Here is a 22,531-nt window from a genome sequence, read left to right on the forward strand (position 1 = left end):
CCAGACCATGGAGGAAATTTATGTGCAGGATATATATGTTTTACATTGAGTGGGGGATATATTTCCTGCCCCTCGCCCCCCCCCTTTTCCCCTGGGTGTTGTTCTGACCTTCTGCGGCGTCTGCGTCGGTTTCTGTGCACCAGGTCATAGGCTAGGAGGGCCGGGATGACACGTAGGATGGGGTTCATGGCTGTCCGTCGCGTACCGGTGCTCCTTCTTCGCGTCGTCCTCAATTTCCCAGGAGTTTTTGGCTGCCGTAAAAAATGAGCGGTGCGGAGTGACATGGGCACGGATCGTACTTGCTGGTCCGTAAAACGCTGCCTGACTCCGTCCGGACGTCTCGTACGCGATGTCCCGGATCGGAATTGGGGGTATTTTTTAGCCGGTCGGTGTTTTGTACGACTCGTACGGAAATGGTATTTCTGTACGAATCGTACTTGAGGGTTTGTAAGGTGGTTTTCCCGGGTACGAGGCGGACGGAGAATACGCTCCGTACGACCATTCGTACCCGGGTTTTACAGGATCGGAATCGGCACCTTTTTGTCAAAGAAAAAGAAGTTGACTTAATGGTTGACTCTGGCTCCCTCTTTGCCACAATTCATAAAGACATGTTTGTAAATACTTGGTCAGACATTGAACTCCTTCCTAAAGATATAAACCCACATGGTTACCAAGGAAGTTTCATCGAGGTGATAGGCTATAGGTGGGCGAAAGCAAAATTCAAGGACAGCAGTGTCAAAGGAAAGGTGTATGTGGATCAAGCGTGCCATGAATTGTAGGATGGGTGCATCAGCACGATTTGAGTATAATAATCAACCTGAGGGCACCGGACCAGATTATGGTGGTTACAGATGCTAGTTTGGATGAAGCTCTCAATTAGGGGTGGGCGGAATTTGCGTAATCGCGTTACGCAAATCTCCGCGAAACGGTAAAAAATCTCCGCGAACATGCAGAAATTCCGCGAACACGCGGAATTGCTTGTTCGCAATGCTTTTTTCCTGTTCGCGATCGCTGTTTGCGTGCTCGGGGTGAAATATCTCGCGAACACGCATATTGAGAACGCGAACAAGCAAAAAATTTCGCGAAGTTGCGGAACGTAGATTTTTGCAATTTCGCGTTCTCCGCGGAACGCGAAATTACCCAAATTTCGCAAATTCCACGAACGGAACGGAATTTACCGCCCAGGCCTACTCTCAATGACTTTCAGTCTGTTTTTTAAAGTGATCTGGGCACAGTGAAAAACTATATGCATTAAATAATGTTAAAGAAAGGAAATGTCCGGAGAAGACACAAAGTTGGGAATGAAGTAAAGACCATGCTGGAACAAATGATTAGGGATGATGTTATTGAGCCAATAGAGGCATCTGAATGGTTATCTCCAATTGTAATAACCAAAAAAGCTGATGGCAGCCTTCATTTGTGTGTGGACCTGAGGTCACTTAATCAAAATGTAGTATTGGATTCTTCTCCCTTAACAAACATCAACGAAAGGGTGTTGTTACTAAAAGGGGGAAAGTATTTTTACAAAACTTGATTTTAAAAGCATCTATCACCAAATTCAACTGCATCCCAAATCTAAATACTGGACACTGCTCTTCACACCAGAGGGAATGTTTCAATTTAAGAGGTTCTCTTAAGTTTGGCATCTGCTATTAGTGTTTTCTAGCACATGATATTTGGAATTTAGCTTAATTCTAAGATGATATCTTATTATTTCGGAACATAAGCACGTCTTAAAAGAGATATTTTCCAAGTTTGTGGGGCTGGCATGATTCTGCGCAAAGATGGATAGTCTTCCATTCCCGGAGCTTTGCCATACGGTAAGCCATCAATCACCTCCAGGTTTTCCTCTGGGATGATGTCAGCCTCCAGGGCCTGCCTATTCTGCCATGAGGCGTGCGGTCCCATTGCAGGTGAAGAAGTCCGTAATTTCATCAGGGGTGCATGTGGTAGCTGAGGTGTAAAGTGTTTAACAGTAAGTCTTGATGGACTCTATGACGACAAGAAGGTGAGTTAGAGGTGTCCACTATTCCACTGAATGGCTGGTATGATGCAGGAGGGGTCCTGCTGTCATAATTGTAGTGCCAAAAGATGGACCACCGTTTTGCCACACTCATAGTGTCGCTGTTTAGGGAAAAACAGTATTATACTACGCTAAGGTAGAAGAGCCCTTCACCTAAGCTGGAAGGGTAGAGTGGTATTCCCGGGTGTGGATATGACCTCCCGAATCAAATACTAATCACCAAAGGTATCCCATCCAGTGTAATGCAAGCTCGGCACTACACTCTTGTGGCATCAACCGCTCAAGCACGGGGAAGGAAGCAATTCCTTTTTGGTAAATAACCCTCACACACTCTAGTAGTGTCATGCTTCATCATCGGGTTCACCCTGTCTCCTAAAGGTCAGGGTGGGCTCGACCATATTTCAGACGGAAATTAAGAGAGATAGGCCAGGGGGTCTAAAGATAAAAAATCCTCCTCCGTTTCCCGGCATCCCTTTAATAATGGAGTCGCAGGGGATATTAAAAAGAAGTAAAAACCTACTTGGTTCCCACGTCTCCCGGCATTTGCAGTTCCATCTGCCGGGGACGCAGCTTATAAAGCCGTCTCGTCTGCACATCTCCTTGCTGCCTGGGATGCGGTGCCCCGCTCCCGATGCATCCATATGACATGATTTCCGTGTGTCCCAGATGGGACTACAGAAAATAGGTTGCCTCATGGGGGATGAAGTCCCTATGACAGGGTAACCGTGTTTACTGGCATACACCTGAATTTTCAAATTCATGTAGATAACTTTATTGTTTTGTGATTTCATTTTTATCAGTCGTGTTTAAGTACCGGATATGAAAATACCCCCACTAACCACAGTCCCTTGAGACACATTAAATCCTCCTGAATACGGTAAGATGCTCAGCATGTAAGAACAATCACGAGTGAAAAGAGGATTAAATTCATGCCCTGAAGTGTGAATGTGAGATTGAAGTTGCGGGATGTTTTGTGATGCAACAGTGAAAGTATTACCATGGAGTTTTTAACAGTATAGTGTTCATGGACTTGCATATATAGATGTGATTAAACATTGTGTACCGCTAAATGCGACTATATATTACAACACAATCCCAAGAAAGCTCATTTGATCAAATATCACAACAAGTTAATGGAATGAGAGCACATTACAGCACCCAGTATGCTGGAATGACATGGGTGAATTGTGTGCAGGGCAAAACGTACAAATATGATTTTTCTTACTATTTTTCTCTTACAGGCAGACGTAAAACACTACAGAACTGGATGGGAGATAAGTATACCTTCCACCTTTTCACGAGAGTGCAGCTTTCTGCACCCTCAATTGAGAACAAGATAGGGAAACAACCTCACTGAAGACACAGAGAGGGAATCCCATTTCGCCCTGAAGAAAGCCCAGGACACATGTGGGCCACCTAATAGGGCTGAAACATGTTGGCATAGCATTAGGGTCATAGGACCATTGCCTCCAGACGACCCTCTTTTACTTCTTTTTAATATCCCCTGCAACTCCATTATTAAAGGGATACCAGGAGACGGAGGAGGATTTTTAATCTTTAGACCCCCCCTGGCCTATCTCTCTTAAGTGCTCCCTGAAATATGGTCTAGCCCACCGTGAACTTTAGGAGTCAGGGTGAACCCGATGATGAAGCATGACACTATTAGAGTGTTTAAGGGTTATTTACCAAAAAGGAAGTGCTTCCATTCCCGCGCTTGAGCGGTTGACGCCATGAGAGTTTAGTGCCGAGCTTTCATTACACTGGATGGAATTCCTTTGGTGATTAGAAAGGCAAAACGGTGCCTTTCCGCCTTGGAAGTATGAAGTGCATTATGTTCATATTTGTCTTGCAGAAGAGTTCATACATGGACTGCAAAAGGGAGCGAGAGTACTGGACTGTGATAGAGGTGAGGGTGGATTCAAGTTGGCCTTGTTTGTGTGAGACCTCACGTTTCCACTTGGAGGTGTCACACGTCAAGTCCCCCCTTACCGAGGCTTTCCCGGCCACCCCTAGGATACCCAATCGGCCCTTCACTGAGGTCCACGTAGGGGCAGAGATAGGAATTCAATCTTTCCTTGTTTGCAGGAGTGTTATAGTAAAGAGGTATTGTTTCCAGCAGGATGGGGGAGGGTGCAGCATGCCCAAATGTAGCCAGAGGTGGATTGCATCATAGTCTGAAACCCCAGAGGGGGCTATGTTGGCGTCTACCAGTCGACCGAGTAGTGGAGCATTGACCATAAAGTAGTTTATGCGAGACTGGGTGCCGTGCACACAGGAGGTATACGTATAGCCCCTTGTAGGTGGTTGAAGCAGCCTCCAGGACCAGTCAAAAAGAAGTCTGATACTAGGTCACAAAGAAGGCCCTGTTCCAAGGAGAAGTTTCATTTTGGGTTGCTGGTGAAGGGTCCGTACTAGGGCAGCTTAGTTGGCATTCTTGGAGTGGGTTGGGCATATACGGAGCCTATAAGGTGCACTTGGTCGTGTATGGAGACTTTAATGAGTATGAAATGGCAATGCAGGTCTCACCAGACCTTGGGGGTTTTCGACGATGGGTGCTCGTCCAATAATATGAACTGTACGGTAAAGTTTGTTGGTGCAACCTTCTTCCATCTCTGGATGAATGTTACAGGCATGGTAATCCCTCCTCACCGATTTCCACCAGAGCTTTCGGCTTTCTGTATCAGAGAGATGACTCTCCTGTAGGAAAGCAATGTCGGTCTCAATGATGTAGTAGAACTAAAAATCTTCTGTCGCTTTGTGTAGTGGGTGAGACTATTTACATTCAGCGAGATCACATAAGAAGGTGCCTCTGTGCAATTGCCCTTTGATGGGCAGTGTCTGTTACTTGTCCAGGGAGCGAGTGGGCATAATGCTTATAAAATAGGAGGGGACTGAGAGGTTAGGAAGCGTGGGACTTGTGCGGGCTTGGTGCGACATGCGGTCTGTGAAAGACAAATTACATATGGTCGGGCGGTGGGGATGTACCTAGGTGTTGGTGTGCAGCAACCAAGGTCCTTCAGATATGCTGTGTGAGTGGAGGGCTAGAGTGGCTGCTGCATCTCAGTGTGGGTAATGGGTGAAGGTGAAGAACGTGTGGCTAACTTAGTGCATGTGGTCTCCAGTGTATGTGATGATGCGTGGCATGGCATCCTGAACAGCTGCAGCAGTGTTTCATGGGCAAGGTGCAGCATCCGCAGAAGAAGCTGACTTCAAGGGCGATTGGCACTTGTTGTTGTTAGTGGTTGTTTGGGGGGTAGTGAGGCTTGGGACCTATAGACCACTACCTCCTGGCACTGTCCTTTTTCAAATGGGGCCCCCAAAGGGTCTGCTTGCTCCTTCAGGGGTTCATTGAGTCATGTGGCCAGTGGTGTGTCTCAGTTCCATTACAGTTGGTGAGGCCATGCCCAACTAACCCTTCCATTGGCTGAGGTCATGGAACTCTGTCGCCTTGTTGTCATGGGTGATTAGCATTACCTTTGGATCCAGGAGCCCATAGAAAATGGTGAGTTGTTTGAGGCATGGACAAAGCTGAAGAAATATTTTGTAGGCACACTGGGTTTCTGGAGGAAAGTCTTATGATATGAATATCTTATGCCCATCTGACAGAAAAGAGCCATTCTTATTTTCCACCTGAAACACCTGCCTGTTAATGTCTGAGGAACCATGCAATAAATTGGCTTGGTCCATCGCTAAGTGGTTGTGGGCGCTGTTGTATACTATGTACCCTTTGAAACTCCAGAGGAGAATGAAAGGTCAGTTGGGTGATTTCTGGTAGAAAACAGGCCATAAAGCCCATGGTTTCATCACCCTGCATCTTTTCCAGCACACCTGAGATTGGGAATTTGTTCCTGCAAAACAGGTCCTACAATTCCACAAGATTCTTTTGGAGGTGCCAATGATCCTGTTCCCAGTCTACTGAGGCCGATAACTTTTCATCGATGTGGTCCAGTCAAGATTCAGCCATAGACAGACCAGCATTGAAGGAGTCAATATTCCGGTGGATACTTTGTTTGTCTGCTGAGGTTTTGGACGTATTTTCTGCCACCTCCAAAAGGGTGGTTTTAACTCTCAAGCCTTCCGAGTTCCCTCAGGATAACTTCCAAGCCAGAGTCTGTTGAATGGTCTGTATGTTTCCCAGGTTTGTTCCATTTCCCAGTCACCGCCTCCATGAACAAGAGCTGCCTGGAGGGTTTCAACATGTTGGGAAGAAGGCAAAGTGGCAGAGGAGGAAGACCATGATTGTAGGCCCAGTAATAGGTGCATGAAAACCCCTGCAAGTGAACAGGCCCAGTGGTACCTAGGGCACCCTAGGTGTCTCCTAACAAGTGTAGTGAAACATGGCACCTATGTAAAGTAGTCGAGGCGTGACCCTCGGGCTCTGATCGTAGGGTTTACATCTCACTGTTGTGTAAGCCGTTTCTTAAGGTGCATCTAGGCCCTCAGACAGCATCGGAAGTTCAAGGATCATGGCGCACCCTGGGAGTCCAGTCATTCACCCTGCGTGAGCCAAGTCTCTATGTTGGGAACCTATAGCAGTCCCCATGCTAGGCCTGCAGCCGTTCCTGCCTCCAAAATGATTGCCAGTGTGGTTGTAGGGTTGGCAATAGGTACTCCGGAGTGTGCTCTGCCCATCTAAGCAGGGAGGCCAATTGTAGAGAGGTTACCAGTGCTGCAGCCTACATGACAAGAGTGAATCTTCCTCGAAAGAGTGTATTACCAGTGGCTCTCATCGCATGTGGGCTGCCTGAGTGTTCATAGCATTGGTTGTGCTGCAGCAGGTACAGAGGGACAGGGCACTCCTGGCCCCCATTGGCGGGTGTTCAGCCTGCTGCGCAGTGTCAGGTGAGGAGAAAGAAGAGAGGGCATGGATAACTGCTGGCATGGATGGTGCTGTGACGCCGGGGAGCATCTATTAGATTCTGGCCTATGCATCGGAGGACGCAGCACCACGGTGCACTCCACAACTCCCTGTGATCGGGGATTGTCTCAGGTAGGTGAGTCCTGCTTTTCCAGGTGGTGTCATCCCTTCAGAGTCAGGAGCAAGCCCAGCCGCTGCACCCCAGTAGGGGCTCTACATAGGAGTCTCCATCTTGCCCAGGTGCCAAGCTCAGCCCCAGTTTTTGTAGGATTCCATCAGATTACATAAGTCTTGGATGGCTTGGTGTTTTTGTAGCTTCACTGAGATGGCATAGTTGATTTTTATTGAGGGGAGAATACACCCGTTTGGGTCTAGGGGAGTGATCGTCCTTGGGGATACTGATGTGGTATATTATTCTAAGGTTGAGGTTGTTTTAGGCAAAATTTATAAATTGTATGCAGGTTACTAAACAGACAGAATGCTTGTTTAAGAATTTCGATTTTCTTCCTTTCTATCATGAGATGTGATAAAGAGGACAGATGTTCCATAAGGGGGTGCATTTGAGGTTCAGGAGAGGGTAGGGGCTTGTGTTGTACTTCCAGAATAGGTTTCACATTGGTTTGCAATGGGGAAGGAAAACTGATGGGGGAACACAGGAAGAGACCAGAATAGTGGAGGGATTAGGAGAGCTGGAGATGTGATGTGAGTGGGTGGTTGCTAGAAAGAGATGGGTGGGTGAAGTGGAAGGAGAGTTGGAGAAGGGAGGCTGTTTCAGGACTGAGCACAAAGGCATGTAAGAGCACATAACTGAGTACACTTGTAGTGCAACTTCCCATATTCATAAATGCTTAAAGCATTTTGCAGCTCAAATAGAAGTAACAAATCGCCATTTAAATATTGTCTATGTGCAAGAAGGGAGACCTTCCTGCACATAAACAATCTTCCCCTCAACACAGATACTGTGTTGGCGCTAGGCTGCAAAATTTACCGCCAGCGCAGGGGGGAATCCAGGGCTGCACCATTTTGTTGTAAATATGGTGCAGCTCTGTGTTTCAGAAATGGCGGAGTGTGGCGTTACGCCAGGAAGGCTGACGCCGCACTCCGTCACTTCTTAGTAAATATGTCCAAAAGTGCTTTATAAGCAGGTTCACTGGAATTATGCAGAACTGGAGGACCAAATTATGGAGAAAGTTTGACTAAATTATGTGGCAAGAACAGGCAAGTCATTCGGTGTAATGCAAGTGCCTGGCCAAATGAGATTCAATCTCATCCATAAAACATTCTTTGCTATAAAAGTCCTGAAGTGCAAGAAATGCATCAATCAAAGAACCTCTACTTTCCTGGGAATTTACTGCAAGGTCTATGTGCTGTCAATAAGCTTTTTTAATGGTGTTCTTAGTGATCCCCGCTGACGTATTTGGGGTATTTCACAGGGTTATAAACCCAATTTCTCACATACCTGATCCAAGGAATTTGACTCATTATTTCTCTATACCTGTCAACTCCCCCAGATCCATAAGATCTTAGAGTGGGGACTTCCTGCCAGAGCAAACATAGGATATGAGTGAAAATATAAAAGTAAAAAATTGCTTAACAATAATGGGACCTGCAGAACTAATCAGTGCTGGCAGCATAATACAAACTATAAAAATGTATGCGTAACTTAGACAAAGTCAAACTACTTACCTACATAGCCCTGCCACATGGCATAGGAATGCTGAGATCATTCCTAGGCATGCCCAGCTACTGTGCCCGATACATCAAAGATCATGCAAGCATGAGCTCACCCATCAGACACCTGATGAAACAAAACGGTAGCTTGAGTTTGAAAGGAGTTTCAGAACCATCATCAAAGGAGCATTAGAAGAGGCAACAGTCATGGTAGGCATTGGGTAGTAGGGCGAGGGGTGTTGGTGTAATTTTGTGAAAGAGGGGGAGGTTGGCTCGTTAATACCAGATCCTTGAGGGAGAGATGTATGAATGTGGAGATTGGGAAGGGTGAGGGTACAAAGGTTTGGAGAAGAGGTATTGTTAGAAAGTTGAAGATAAGACAACTGGGAGGGTTTATGTTTTTTTTCTGGTTGGTGAGATTAGGGGAGAGTGAAAGGTGAAGGGGTGGGCGGGAGAGAGGTGGGAGGGCAGGGTAGGAAAGGGATAAGAGCAAGGTGAGGGGGATAAGTTGCTTGAGAGGAAATAAGATAATGAAGACCTACTGATGAGGGTGCTAGGTTGAGGGATTTAGTGAGCTCTGAAGGTAAGAGAATGTTATTATTGGGATTGGGCCATGGGGGTAGTGGAGTAAGGGAAGAAACAATCTGTTTGGTTAATTGCTAGTGATGGAGGCAAAGGGTGTATGAGCAGAGCAGCATGGGAAAAGGCTGGAGGAGGCTGGACATGATTCTGAGGGGAGGAGTCTAGCAGTAGGAAAGCAACTGTCGACCATGGCAAGATCATGCGTAAACATGATATTCCACTATCAGAACATGTAAAATCTAAATGCCAGGTCACAATGGCACTTTTAAAATGGCACACCCAGGCAAGACTTGGTTATCTGTTACAATTTTGAATCTTTTGCCGTATAGGAACATGTGGAAGTGTTCAAATCACCATGCTACCACCAGGGTCTCGTCTTCCAGCTGTGAGTATGTCTTTTCAGAATCGGACGGTCTCTGACTGGCATGTGCTACTACTTGCAGTGGGGGTTCAAGTCCTTCTACGTGCTGCGCCAGAATGGCGCCCGGTCACACTGGGCTGGCATTCACTTTCACCTCTGTGTGCAGTTTTGTGTCGAAGTATAACATGACTGTTGCCTCTTCTAATGCTCCTTTGATGATGGTTCTGAAACTCCTTTCAAACTCAAGCTACCGTTTTGTTTCATCAGGTGGCTGATGGGTGAGCTCATGCTTGCATGATCTTTGATGTATCGGGCACAGTAGCTGGGCATGCCTAGGAATGATCTCAGCATTCCTATGCCATGTGGCAGGGCTATGTAGGTAAGTACTTTGACTTTGTCTAAGTTACGCATACATTTTTATAGTTTGTATTATGCTGCCAGCACTGATTAGTTCTGCAGGTCCCATTATTGTTGAGCAATTTTTCACTTTTATATTTTCACTCATATCCTATGTTTGCTCTGGCAGGAAGTCCCCACTCTAAGATCTTATGGATCTGGGGGAGTTAACAGGCATAGAGAAATATTGAATCAAATTCCTTGGATCAGGTATGTGAGAAATTGGGTTTATAACCCTGTGAAATACCCCAAATACGTCAGCGGGGATCACTAAGAACACCATTAAAAAAGCTTATTGACAGCACATAGACCTTGCAGTAAATTCCCAGGAAAGTAGAGGTTCTTTGATTGATGCATTTCTTGCACTTCAGGACTTTTATAGCAAAGAATGTTTTATGGATGAGATTGAATCTCATTTGGCCAGGCACTTGCATTACACCGAATGACTTGCCTGTTCTTGCCACATAATTTAGTCAAACTTGCCCCATAATTTGGTCCTCCAGTTCTGCATAATTCCAGTGAACCTGCTTATAAAGCACTTTTGGACATATTTACTAAGAAGTGACGGAGTGCGGCGTTAGCCTTCCTGGCGTAACGCCCCACTCCGCCACTTCTGAAACACAGAGCTGCACCATATTTACAACACAATGGTGCAGCCCTGGGTTCCCCCCTGCGCTGGCGGTAAATTTAGCAGCCTAGCGCCAACACAGTGTCTGTGTTGATGGGAAGATTGTTTATGTGCAGAAAGGTCTCCCTTCTTGCACATAGACAATCTTTAAATGGCGATTTGTTACTTCTATTTGAGCTGCTAAATGCTTAAAGCATTTATGAATATGGGAAGTTGCACTACAAGTGTACTCAGTTATGTGCTCTTACATGCCTTTGTGCTCAGTCCTGAAACGTCCAACTCCCAAATAGTAAATTCCAAAGAGGGCATAGTCTTTTATATTTGTACTATTTGTATGTGAATATTGCCTGATAATTCCTATTTCATTCCCATTTAGATGTTTTAAGGGCCAATTTATAATGGCATGTAAAACAAAATAAAAGAGCGCTACTGAAATATTCCTTTACATACTCCAAAATGCCAAACTTATTTTTTTCCACATAGAGAACCCTTTCCCTAGACTTTTGGGGGGAAGTTACAACCTATTTCCACCTTGATTTCGTGTTTAGTTCTTCCCAAAATAATAGATCATCTCTTAGTGAATATGTTTTGCGATTGTTTGTCAACACCAACAAATTCACAAATTTGTGAGTGTTCACCAACTGTGCAAAAATATTCCCAATCGTGAAGTCCACTCCACACACCTTGGAAACAGATTAATCCCATCTAACATTATAGTTATTGGTATACTATTTCATGTGAGCAATAGCGGCCAGTATCTGGGCAAAGTGGTCGGCTGGGGGAGGGGTCAAGGACCGGGGACGACGGATAAAAAAAAAAGTACCTGCTGCATCGCCAGTCTTCCACTTCTGTCTGGCTCCAGTCCACTGCAGGCACTAGCTCCCGGACTCCCTGCGCCCAATCCCGACGCTTCTCTCATGATCCTGGCAGCATGAGAGCACCGTAAGGATTGGCCCTCAATGTGTGCTCCCAGTGAGACTGGGAGCTTGTGCCTGCTGTCTCTAACCTGTCAAAGCTGCTCTGGTTGGAGACAGCTTCAGGGCGCATGCAGTTTGGCCATCCTGAGACAGCCGGCCAAACCCACATGCACAATGAAGGCAGTGTGTGCAATGACTCACCTCAGTGCCTGTCATCCCCCCTGGCCCCACCCCCAAAGATTCGTCCGGGAAACAAAATAAAACGATAATAAACCCGGGTTTCTTATCGTTTTCTTTTTCTTTTTTTAGGCTACTGGTAGGGGGTGACACTCCTCCGCCATAGCGCCGCTACATGTGATGCTTTGGGCCTCAAGTAGAAAAACACTCTTATGATTGCAAAGCCTGCGAATTTCAAAATCGCACGCTTTGGATCTGTGAAAGAGATAATTACTATGGACAAAAGCCATTTATGCATCGAGAAGGTCTTCCCAACTTGAAAAAGTAATGTTGTTACCCATTACAAATGCATGCGCCCTTCGATTTGTTCCCCATATCTCAAACATGTTTTTACAGCTCCTACATACACAAGTTGCTTTAAAAAACAGAAAACTGACACTGTGTGAATGTGAACAGAGGAAATGAAGCCTGCAGTCTCTTGATAGCCTCCATCAGTGCATTCTCAGTCCCTCGTACAAGGTCACAAAATGCAACATTTCATTCATATTCATAAGGCATGAGGTTTTGCAACCGTCTACAAATATGTATTTTTCGATGCAACTTTTAATACCATATAAGCCTCATAACATACAGAATGCAAAATGTCCGTGCTCAGTTTGTATCCACTATTTGCAACCAGCCCAATGATACATGAGGTCCTATGTGAATTGCAAACGCTAAATTGTGCACCAATGTTTATACAGGTGCACAAATAGCTTTGAGTATATCAACTTTATTATAATCTTTCCCCGCAACTCTTCACCTCTATTGGTTAACAGAGTCCATCAATACATTGTGCTGTCAGTAGTGAAGTATTAGGAAATTATCGATCGGGCCATACTCACCGATAGCCAATATATATTTTAAATAAACAGTCCGTTGGCAGTGAAGAAGAGGCAATCGTTTATTCTCAATAAGACTCTGCGCAGAGGAGCCCCCTCGTCCACACATGAGACCAATCCTTTATACAAAACACGCTTTACATAAAACAACCGTATTTGGCATTCTACTAATAGGTACGAAATGTACCGGAAGAACCATGTATGGCACACAAAGCTGACTCAGAAGTCTGTTTCTACTATTATAAGGAAGGTCAGAAAGGGTGACTCCCTTTAGTCTCGCTACAGGGGAGTAACAGCCCGGCACCGGCAAGAATGTGTTTATCGTCTCTTAAAACCAGATGCGACCTTGGGCCTTGGGGCGGGGAAACAGTTGTGGATTCAGCTGTCCTGTAACTCAACTAATTGGGACGTGACCGGTGTATAGGGAGAACCACACGTGATCGCGACCCAAGCCCGAATCGACAGATTGGTGCAACGTGACCTATTTATAAGGAACGTAAACTATCCCAATTGACTAAAATAAAATGACACGGAGCTGTGCATACATATAGGTGCGGCTACATCATGCTAACAAATATAGCGTTAGCTACTTTATTAAAGAAATTCTGTCTCTCAGAACCGCCCTTTTAGCGTGATGTAGCTAAATCAATCCTCAAAGATACCCTCATCTATTTACATTAAATCTCGAATTTCCTGTTGTACCATCTGAGACTTTTCCCTCGTGGGTGGTGACGGTACCAGGGTAGAAGATACTCTCCTGGCGCAATAGGAACAACAGGCAGGCCCACGATGTATACATAGACAGCAGGTAAAGATGACACCCACTATATCTACTAATACTATGAAAATCCTCCATCCCCAGGCTGACAGTAGGTCCCAAAACCAACCAGAGAGGGACCAACTACCTGTATCGGCATGTATCTCTGATGCTAATCGGTGTAACTTTTTTTATGGCTAAATGAACTGAAGGGGCAGAGTCAGGGATGTATACACAACGGGAGCTGCCGATGACACGGCAAGCTCCACCTCTATCTGCTAGGATGACATCTAAAACCATACGATTTTGAAGCGAGACGAGTCTCGTAGCCTGAAGTTCTACGGTCAGATTAGTCAATATTTCACCAGTGGTATTAATAACTCTTTCAACAACCCTGGATAATCGTCTCACTTCCTTACTAGTTATTATGGGTCACCATATAGGAAACACTCCCTTTACTATATCAACAAAGTGTTGCTCAGGGGTATCAGTTTGATCTACCTCAGATATGTCGGATTCTCTTTTATCTCTTTTTATTAGCGATCCTGATCCATCTAACCTATGGACTTTATGGTAATTGGAGGGAGCTATGTATACAGGTGGGTATAGAAAAGATAAATAACATCGACCCATCCATCCCCGGGGTAGCCAAGTATATGCATTCTCTCCACAAACAAAATATACATTAGGGGGCGTTATCAATGGTGGACTACTAAAAGTACGGAGTCGATAGGTATAATTACACCAGCTATCTCCTACGGGAATATGTCCGACTCCCTGTACACAAAATGCCGAGGTACTATTTAATATGGGTACCGGCATTGGCTTGTCATCGGTGACATTTCGATCCTGAAAGTGTAGAAAATACTGAGTAAAATTAAAGTCAGCAAAGTCCAGAATCTCCGTTCTTAACCAGGTTACATTCTCATATTCAGTATACATGTTCATACAAGCCTTGGGGTCCAAAGACCCCTCCCTGTTATTTCCTTGTGGGTCGAAACCTTGGTGTACTTCTATATAAGTCAGAATCATCTCGTAGTCCTTCTCAGTATAGCGTGAAGCATCTACGGTATAGTGTAAGTACATCACACTTAACAATTTAAACCAGGCCTTACAACTTCCTAAGTAGGATAATGGCAATGAGATGAAGAGGTCGTGTCGATGCATTACAGTAGGTAACAAACCACAAACCCAACAGTTGGTCGTATTAGTAGTACTGTGAGTCTGATGCAGCATTTCCACAAATACATTCTTGGCATAGGTCTGACGATGTCTTTCTTTGTGAGGGGCTAATGTAAAGAAATGGTGCTCTAGTGGTGGAGTAGGAGTCCCTATCATAGTATGCATGGGGTGATAAAGTTCTAAATATAGAAACACACTCATTATCACTATAAACAACATTGCAATGATAATCACGAAAGCAACCTTCACTCTGGTTGTCCACGATGAAAATATGGGTATATAGATAGGCATATATCGAGGAGCAAGAGGACGCTCCTCCTCAGGAATATATCGACCAACAGAATACATCCTAACTAAGAGTCCAACCCAGCAGTCCGTCCTGCCAGAGGGTGCTTCTTTCCTGTGTCTGTCTAGAGCCTCACAGGTAGGTTCCTATTGTCCATCCAAAGAACAGATCCTTTCATCCGCTTTTCCTCCAATTACAACCCGGCCCCCTTTTCTTTTCTTTTCAATCTTTCTTTCTGAACAGAGCAACACAGAGTTCCAGATCTCAACGGGTTCAGTCCAGTGTCTCACTTAGGACCCCCAATACTTCTAACAAATCCCTGTTACCAAAGTCTTTCCCTATCTCCTACAATTATTAGGGGTACCATGTTGGTTTCTGGGCCGCAGGTTGTATCGAGGCCTGGTAATCTTGGGTCTTTAAACAAAACAGGTGTGGAGTCCTCCAAGGTGCCAAATTTTCCATTCACCCTTCGTTCAACAACAGGAGCAACAGCTTCAGAGGCCGATTCCGTACTTGGTGATACGACCTCTCTTGTGCTCCTGGCTCCCCTTTCTTGCCCTTCAATTTCCTGGGCGTCGGAAAAGGGAATCACACAAGGAACTTTTTCACTTTCCTGGGTTAATATTCCTTCTGAATTTGGGCGATCAAATAGAAGAGGGAGAGGCACCCTCTTGACGTGGGCCACATGGATCCAGTGCTTCCGTCCGATCACCTTCACTGTTGTTCGGGTGGCCAACAAAACCTGCACTGGTTCCATCCACCTAGGCTCAAGACTCGATTTCCGTTGGTAATTCTTCAACATCACCCACTGGCCAGGTTCCACACGATGTCCTGGACCCTCCGGCAGGAGCTGCAATGTATCAGATACCTGCTGGTGGATAGAACGAAGATCTTTAGTCAATGTGTACAAATAATCGGTCATCATTGGGTAGTCTATTTCTCCAAAACTTCTCGGACGAGGGACACCCCAGACATTAGCCGGTTATCCAAAAATGACCTCATATGGGGACAGGCCTGACCGAGAATGAGGGGTCATACGTATAGACATTAGGGCCAAAGGCAATGTATCTGGCCACCTCAGCCCAGTGCTCTCCTGAATTTTAGCCATTTTTAACTTCAAAATCCCATTATATTTTTCAACCAATCCGGCTGACTGAGGATGTCGAGCAGCATGAAACTTCTGATTTATATGCAATCCATTACAAATATGCCTGATAAGATCAGCATTGAAGTGGGTCCCGTTGTCTGTCCAAATGACCTGAGGGACCCCATATCTCGGAAAATATTCCTTGATTAAGGACTTCGCAGTTGCCAATGCAGTATTTTCCTTGGTAGGGTAAGCTTCTACCCATTTACTGAAGGCGCATACCACTACCAAAACATACTTTAAGTTATTCACTCTCTCCAGTTGGATATAATCCATTTGAAGCACCTCGAAAGGTAAGGAGGGTGGCGCAAAATTCCCACTAAGAACATGTTCCCTCCCTCCAGGATTATGTCGTAAACAAACCATGCAATGTTGTACCAGATGAGTGGCAATTTTCGAAATATTGGGATTATTCCAAACTGGGTCTAATAGGCTACAAATTCCTTTTGCTCCTATGTGAGCAGTCCCATGGGCCATTGTCACTACAGAATTAACAAAACCATTAGGAAGCATCCATCGCTGCTTTTCACTTAAATCAACCCAGCAACCATTATCATTCAACCACCCTACTTCATTTTCCCATCGGGCTAGTTCATCAGGGGTAGCTTCCTTCTGCATCTCTCGGACACTCTCCATGGTGTTATCGAACATATCCGACTCCTCCACCAATCTGGCCGAATTTACATACATAGGGGACATTTTAGATCTAGCTGTACTTTTTGCAGTCTGGTCAGTGAAAGCGTTTCCTTCTCCCACAGTGTCCACTATGGCCTTATGAGCACTACATTTAACAATCGCTACTTTCCGAGGCAAAGTCAATGCAGTTAGCAACCTTAATATTAGAGGGCCATGCTGTATTCGTTGGCCATGGGAAGTGAAGAATCCCCTTTCTGCCCACAGCTTCCCAAAACTATGAGCCACGCCGAAGGCATACTGGCTATCAGTATAAATATTTACCACCAGTCCTTCGCTTAGCTCACAGGCTCGTAACAGGGCTATTAGTTCAGCTGCCTGTGCAGAATGATAGGGAACTCGAGACGTTTCAACTACAGTACACAGGGTAGTAATCGCATATGCAGCTGTCGTCGTGCCATCTGGTAACTTAAAACAAGAGCCATCCACATACAACTCCCCTTGAGATTCAGTTAGGGGCGTGTCTGTGAGGTCTACCCGTCCCTTCGTTTCCTCTTCTGTCCGAAATATACAGTCATGTATGTCATTATCTGGTTCATCCGATGGGAGGGGTAGTAATGTGGCTGGGTTCAGAGTGGCACATCTTTTAATAGTGATATGGGGAGCAAACAGAGTCAATTCATATCCAGTGAGACGTGCACTAGTAAGGTGCTGTGTCTTTGTCTTATTCAAGAGCGTGTCCACTGCATGTGGTACCATTACTGTAAGATCAGAATTTAGAACGAGTCCTTCCGACTGTCTAACGGCCACCGCCACTGTGGCAGTAGCTCTCAGACAGCTAGGAAGTGCTCTAGCGACATGATCCAATACTGCCGAAAAATAAGCGCAAGGTCTTTGCTTACCACCAAATCCTTGCGTTAACACTGAAAGTGAACAACCGTCTACCTCGTGTACGTAAAGTACAAAAGGCTTCCGGTAGTCAGGAGTTCCTAAAACAGGTACAGAACAAAGAGCAGTTTTCAAAGAATCAAAAGCTTTCTGACATTCGTCCGTCCAGGGTAAGGGTTCATGCACTTCTTTCGTGATCAGATATAACAATGGTTTAGTAAGAAGAGAAAAATTAGGAATCCACTGTCGACAGTAAGAGGTTATGCCAAGAAATGCACGAACATCTTGTTGAGTACGAGGAACAGACATGTTAAAAATGGTAGACACACGTTCGGGAGTCAGCTTCCTCCCTTTTTTCGACAGTAGATGACCGAGGTAGGTCACCTCCTGTCGACAATATTGAAATTTAGAAAGAGATACTTTATTTCCATGGGCTGCTAGGTGGGACAACAGTTTAACAGTAGCTGCTTTGCAGCCTTCCTCCGTAACGGACGCCACCAGCAAATCATCGACATACTGGAGGAGAACATTTCCTGGAGGTAAAGTTAATTCATCCAAAATTACTTTCAAAGCCTGACTGTAAATACTAGAGCTCTCTGTATAGCCCTGAGGAGCACTGCAAAATCTAAAACTACGGCCTGATAACGAGAAGCCGAAAATATGTCTACTCTCAGGATGTATGGGAATGCTAAAAAAAGCATTCTTTAAATCGATAACTGAAAAATATTTGGCCATGAGGGAGTCATAGTAAGTATCGTTGTAATATCTGAGACCACCGGATATTGTGGTATTACCACGTTATTAACCTTTCGGAGGTCAATTACAAAGCGGTACGTATCAGCATAATTAGGATTGCTCCCTATAGGAGCCTTCTTCAATATCGGTAATATAGGGCTATTACATATATTAGAGGCTGTTTCTTCCACCACGCCTTTGTCAATCAAATCCTGAATTATCGACATTAATGCCTTTTCACCTGCTGGGGATATTTTATACTGCGGAATACGAGGTAGTCGAGCATTTGATTTCAACGTAATGGAAACTGGTGGAATATTCAATAACCCTACATCAGTATCCCCAGTTGCCCACAGCATAGAGGGAATGGCCGCCAGCTCCGGAGGGAGCTGGTTATTTCTCATGATATTCTGCTTAGCACATTGTTCTGGTGACTGAACCGTGAAATATACTCCATCCGGAGAACAATAAATTTTAGCATGCATCTTTTTTAACAGATCCAACCCCAGTAAGTTTTCCCCACATTGCGACATCAACAAAAATGGAGAGTCCACTGTAACTGGACCTATAGTAAATGAGAGTGGCTTTGAAATGGGGCTTACCACTGGAACACCAGAAAATCCAACTGAGACATTATTGTGCCCGGACAGAGCAGCCCCTGGGACCAATGACCGAGCAATCGAACTATTCATTGCACCCATGTCCACTAAAAAGTTTTCAGAAATTCCCATTAACTGTCCTTTAACATAAGGCCCTTTCTGGTCAACGGATACTGACACTTGGCCCCTTCTCTGTCCGCGGCTGTCCTATGCAGGAAAATATGTATCCTGTTCGCCTGTTCCATAATCTTCATTGTAATACTGTCTCCCATTGTTTTTATCGAAACAATTCCCTTTACACTCACCTCGTACTACTTCTTCTGTTCTCAGGTCTCCATGATCAATACCACCCCTTCCTCTACCTCTGCCTCTTATAGCTCCGTTCTGTGCCAGAAGGAAAGGACACTGAGCTTGCCAGTGCCCTTCCTGCTTACAATAAGCACATTGATTCGACCCCAAAGCAACAGCCGACCCTTCTTCTCTGCTTCCTGTCCCTCTTTGACCAAAACCCCTTGCTCCTCCATTTCGGCCCCGTCCCCTGGCCACCTGTTGTAATAATACTCGAGTTTTAAGATCCTTAACCTTTTTATCCGATTTGTCTTTAATTTCTTCCTCCCTGTGCTCGTAATACTGAGCCGTACTCAATATTACTGATGAATTGGAGGTGGTCCAAGTACTTTCTGCAGCCTGAAGCCGCGCTGATACTTCGGGCAATAAATTAGTCACAAAATGATTCACAAACAACCTTATTCCCCCTTCTACCAATAAATCTTGCCCACTGAAATCTATGAACACACCCTCAAATTGAGTAAAGAAATCTGACACACTTTCATCCTTCTTCTGTTTACAAGCAGTCAATTTATCCCAATCCACTTTTCGGGGTAGAATTAGGGTGTGCATATATGTAATTATTCGACCTGGCAAAGCCAAAATCTCAGCTCTAGGTTTATCTCTGGGTTTCCGTTCCCCATCCCAAATCTTGAATTGCTCCCACGTTCCCCCTAATTCATTAGCATGAGGCTGATCATGTACCTGACGCCACACATCAACTGGGACCAATAGTCCAAAGAATAATTCTATGTCAGCCAGAGTCATCACGGCTGAGGAAGCTGCTTCAGTAAGTTCTTTGTAATAGGCTGGGGGATTTTTACGTGGATCAGGCAGATGCGATTTTAGGGAGAGAACTTCACTTCTCTTCCAAGGGGTATATACCCACTGTTCTTGAAAACGGGATTCAACACGGGCTTGAATGACCTGATTAGCATTGTCTTTGAGTTCCGGTATTTCAGGATGATAAATGGGATGAACTTCCCGCATAGGATGTTGGGAATCCCATGTAGGACATTTTGTAATTAATCTTAGCCGATATCGCATAATGGTAACCAGGTTCCCATATACATACTCCGGTCCTAGTTCAAACTTATGAGCCCGATCCACTACATCATATAAAACCTGCGGGGCTCTCCCATCCTCAAAACATTGTTCCCATAGTGAAATCAACCGATTAGCCATGGTTTCTAATGCATATTGCTGCATTACTGGTTCGTAATCCTTCATAGTTCCCCAAATATCCTCAATAGTATAGATATTGTTTCGCATCCATTGGGATGCCTGGTCTATTACCATTTGCTTCTCCTGACACCCCACAACAGCTCGTGTATATAATTGTCGGACACCCCCTAACCCGGGGGCGTGGGAAGGGGTCAAATCTATTCTGGCAGGAGTTGAAGTGGCCGACTGAGAAGGCCAGGCTACTGACGACGAAGGGGAGATCAGTGTCATTGGGGACGCGACAGAGGTCAATAGATCGTTTGTCAATAATGTTGTCGTAACGGATGTCATAGAGGAGGCAGTATTAATAGTTCCAGCTGATACAGTAGAAGCAGGAGACACAGGGGCCGTGGCTACCACGACGGGTGTGCCGGCGGCGCCGGCCAAAGGTATTGCAGGGTACACTCGCTGGGGAGCATAGGGGGGCGGAGGACGTGTGTTCAATAAATCCTCTATTTCATCTTCTACCTCAGGTCGGGCTGTATAACTTTTATCTGCCTGTAAGCGGAACTGTCTATCTAAACATTCAATCCTTTTCTCGGTTTGTTCTTTATCGTATGCTATAGCTTTCTGAGTTATAGTCTGTCCATTCTGTACTTTAAACAATTTGTCCTCTCTAATCCGGTGGCGTTTCGCCTCTTTCTACCAGAATCGCAAAGAATCAAACATTCCCTGTCTACTTCTCTTAGTGAACAACCGATCCTGTAAATGCTGTATCTTTTTTTCCTCGAAAGAACCTGTTACGGGCCACTGTAATTCTTCGTTATCTTTAGTATATTTGTGCCATAAATTACTAAATAAAATAGGCGTGAGGCCATGTTTTACATACATATCGAAATTTGGACTGCCTTCCGGCGGGGCAGGTTGACTTTCATCTAACCGTGTATTTCTTTTCCTGCAACAACATCCAAAACATATTTTACTAAAACACGACATTTTGAAAGGATCACTCTTCGCGCTCCGTCACCAACAATCAGAACATGGCCATGTTTCACTCGCTTTCAATCACCCTCTTCTTCGCACCAACCATACACACAAATTTAAGTACACAATCTGTCATAAAAGAAAGAAGGATAGCATTAGTTTTTCTTTCCTTTTATATTGAACTGCCAAAGAACGGAGCCTGTCGACTCTCGTTCATAGAGAAGTCGCAACCCTTCAGCCACCGGACCAAACAGAAACAAAGAAGCCAGGCAGTCCAAAGACTACCAAGAGGTCATCAGACAGGAATTAACCACAGACCGGCCTACAGGCCATCCCGCAGTCTTCCCAGTTCACCTTCAGGACTATTCCGACTGAGCCCGCTGCCTTAGCGCCGCTTCAGATATGTCCAGAAGTCACCTAGGTACGACCGCGGGCTTTCCCGAGGGCAGTCCGGGCGGGTTAGCACTAGAAAATGCCAAACCAAGGCGTCTGAATAAAAACCTCTATTATTCACAGAACAAGTCCGTGGAGCATCTGCCCGTGCAGCCTCACTGCACCCTTCAGATCTCCAAAACTCCTCGTGGTACACCGACCACCACAACTACCAAAATCAGTTATTATTTCCAACACACTGCTCAGCAGCATAATCCATAAACAACAGACCAACACACTCACCTGGTGCACTCAGGTAGGATTGCGAGTTCTCCACTGCCCACTCCTGATGATCAACTCGGATCAGTTCCTGGGTTACACCCGTAGGACTCCGGCGAGGGGTCACTAGCAGCTGGGAGCTCCCTGTTCACAAGAGCGGAGTTCAGCCAAAAATTTTAATCAGTCCGCCCCCTCCGACCAGAGCGCTCCTCCTAATGTCCTTATTTTACCCCGTGTTACGGGAGGACGACCCCAAACACGGAGTCCCGGCGGAGTCGCCAACTGAAGTATTAGGAAATTATCGATCGGGCCATACTCACCGATAGCCAATATATATATTATTAAATAAACAGTCCGTTGGCAGTGAAGAAGAGGCAATCGTTTATTCTCAATAAGACACTGCGCAGAGGAACCCCTCGTCCACACCCAGTCAGTGCGCCGAGAAGACTGCCGATTTACACATGAGACCAATCCTTTATACAAAACACGCTTTACATAAAACAACCGTATTTGGCATTCTACTAATAGGTACGAAATGTTCCGGAAGAACCATATATGACACACAAAGCCAACTCAGAAGTCTGTTTCTACTATTATAAGGAAGGTCAGAAAGGGTGACTCCCTTTAGTCTCGCTACAGGGGAGTAACAGCCCGGCGCCGGCAAGAATGTGCTTATCGTCTCTT

At 45.2% G+C, this 22,531-nt stretch overlaps 1 protein-coding gene across 1 annotated transcript in view; it reads right to left on the reverse strand.

Annotated features, from left to right (window-relative positions):
- Positions 1-22,531, reverse strand: part of LOC146866029 (uncharacterized) — a 538,845-nt gene that overhangs the window by 229,931 nt on the left and 286,383 nt on the right. The gene's annotated exons all lie outside the window — the stretch shown is intronic.

Source organism: Triturus cristatus, chromosome 2_1 (genome assembly GCF_964204655.1).
Source record: "Triturus cristatus chromosome 2_1, aTriCri1.1, whole genome shotgun sequence".
Taxonomy (NCBI): domain Eukaryota; kingdom Metazoa; phylum Chordata; class Amphibia; order Caudata; family Salamandridae; genus Triturus; species Triturus cristatus.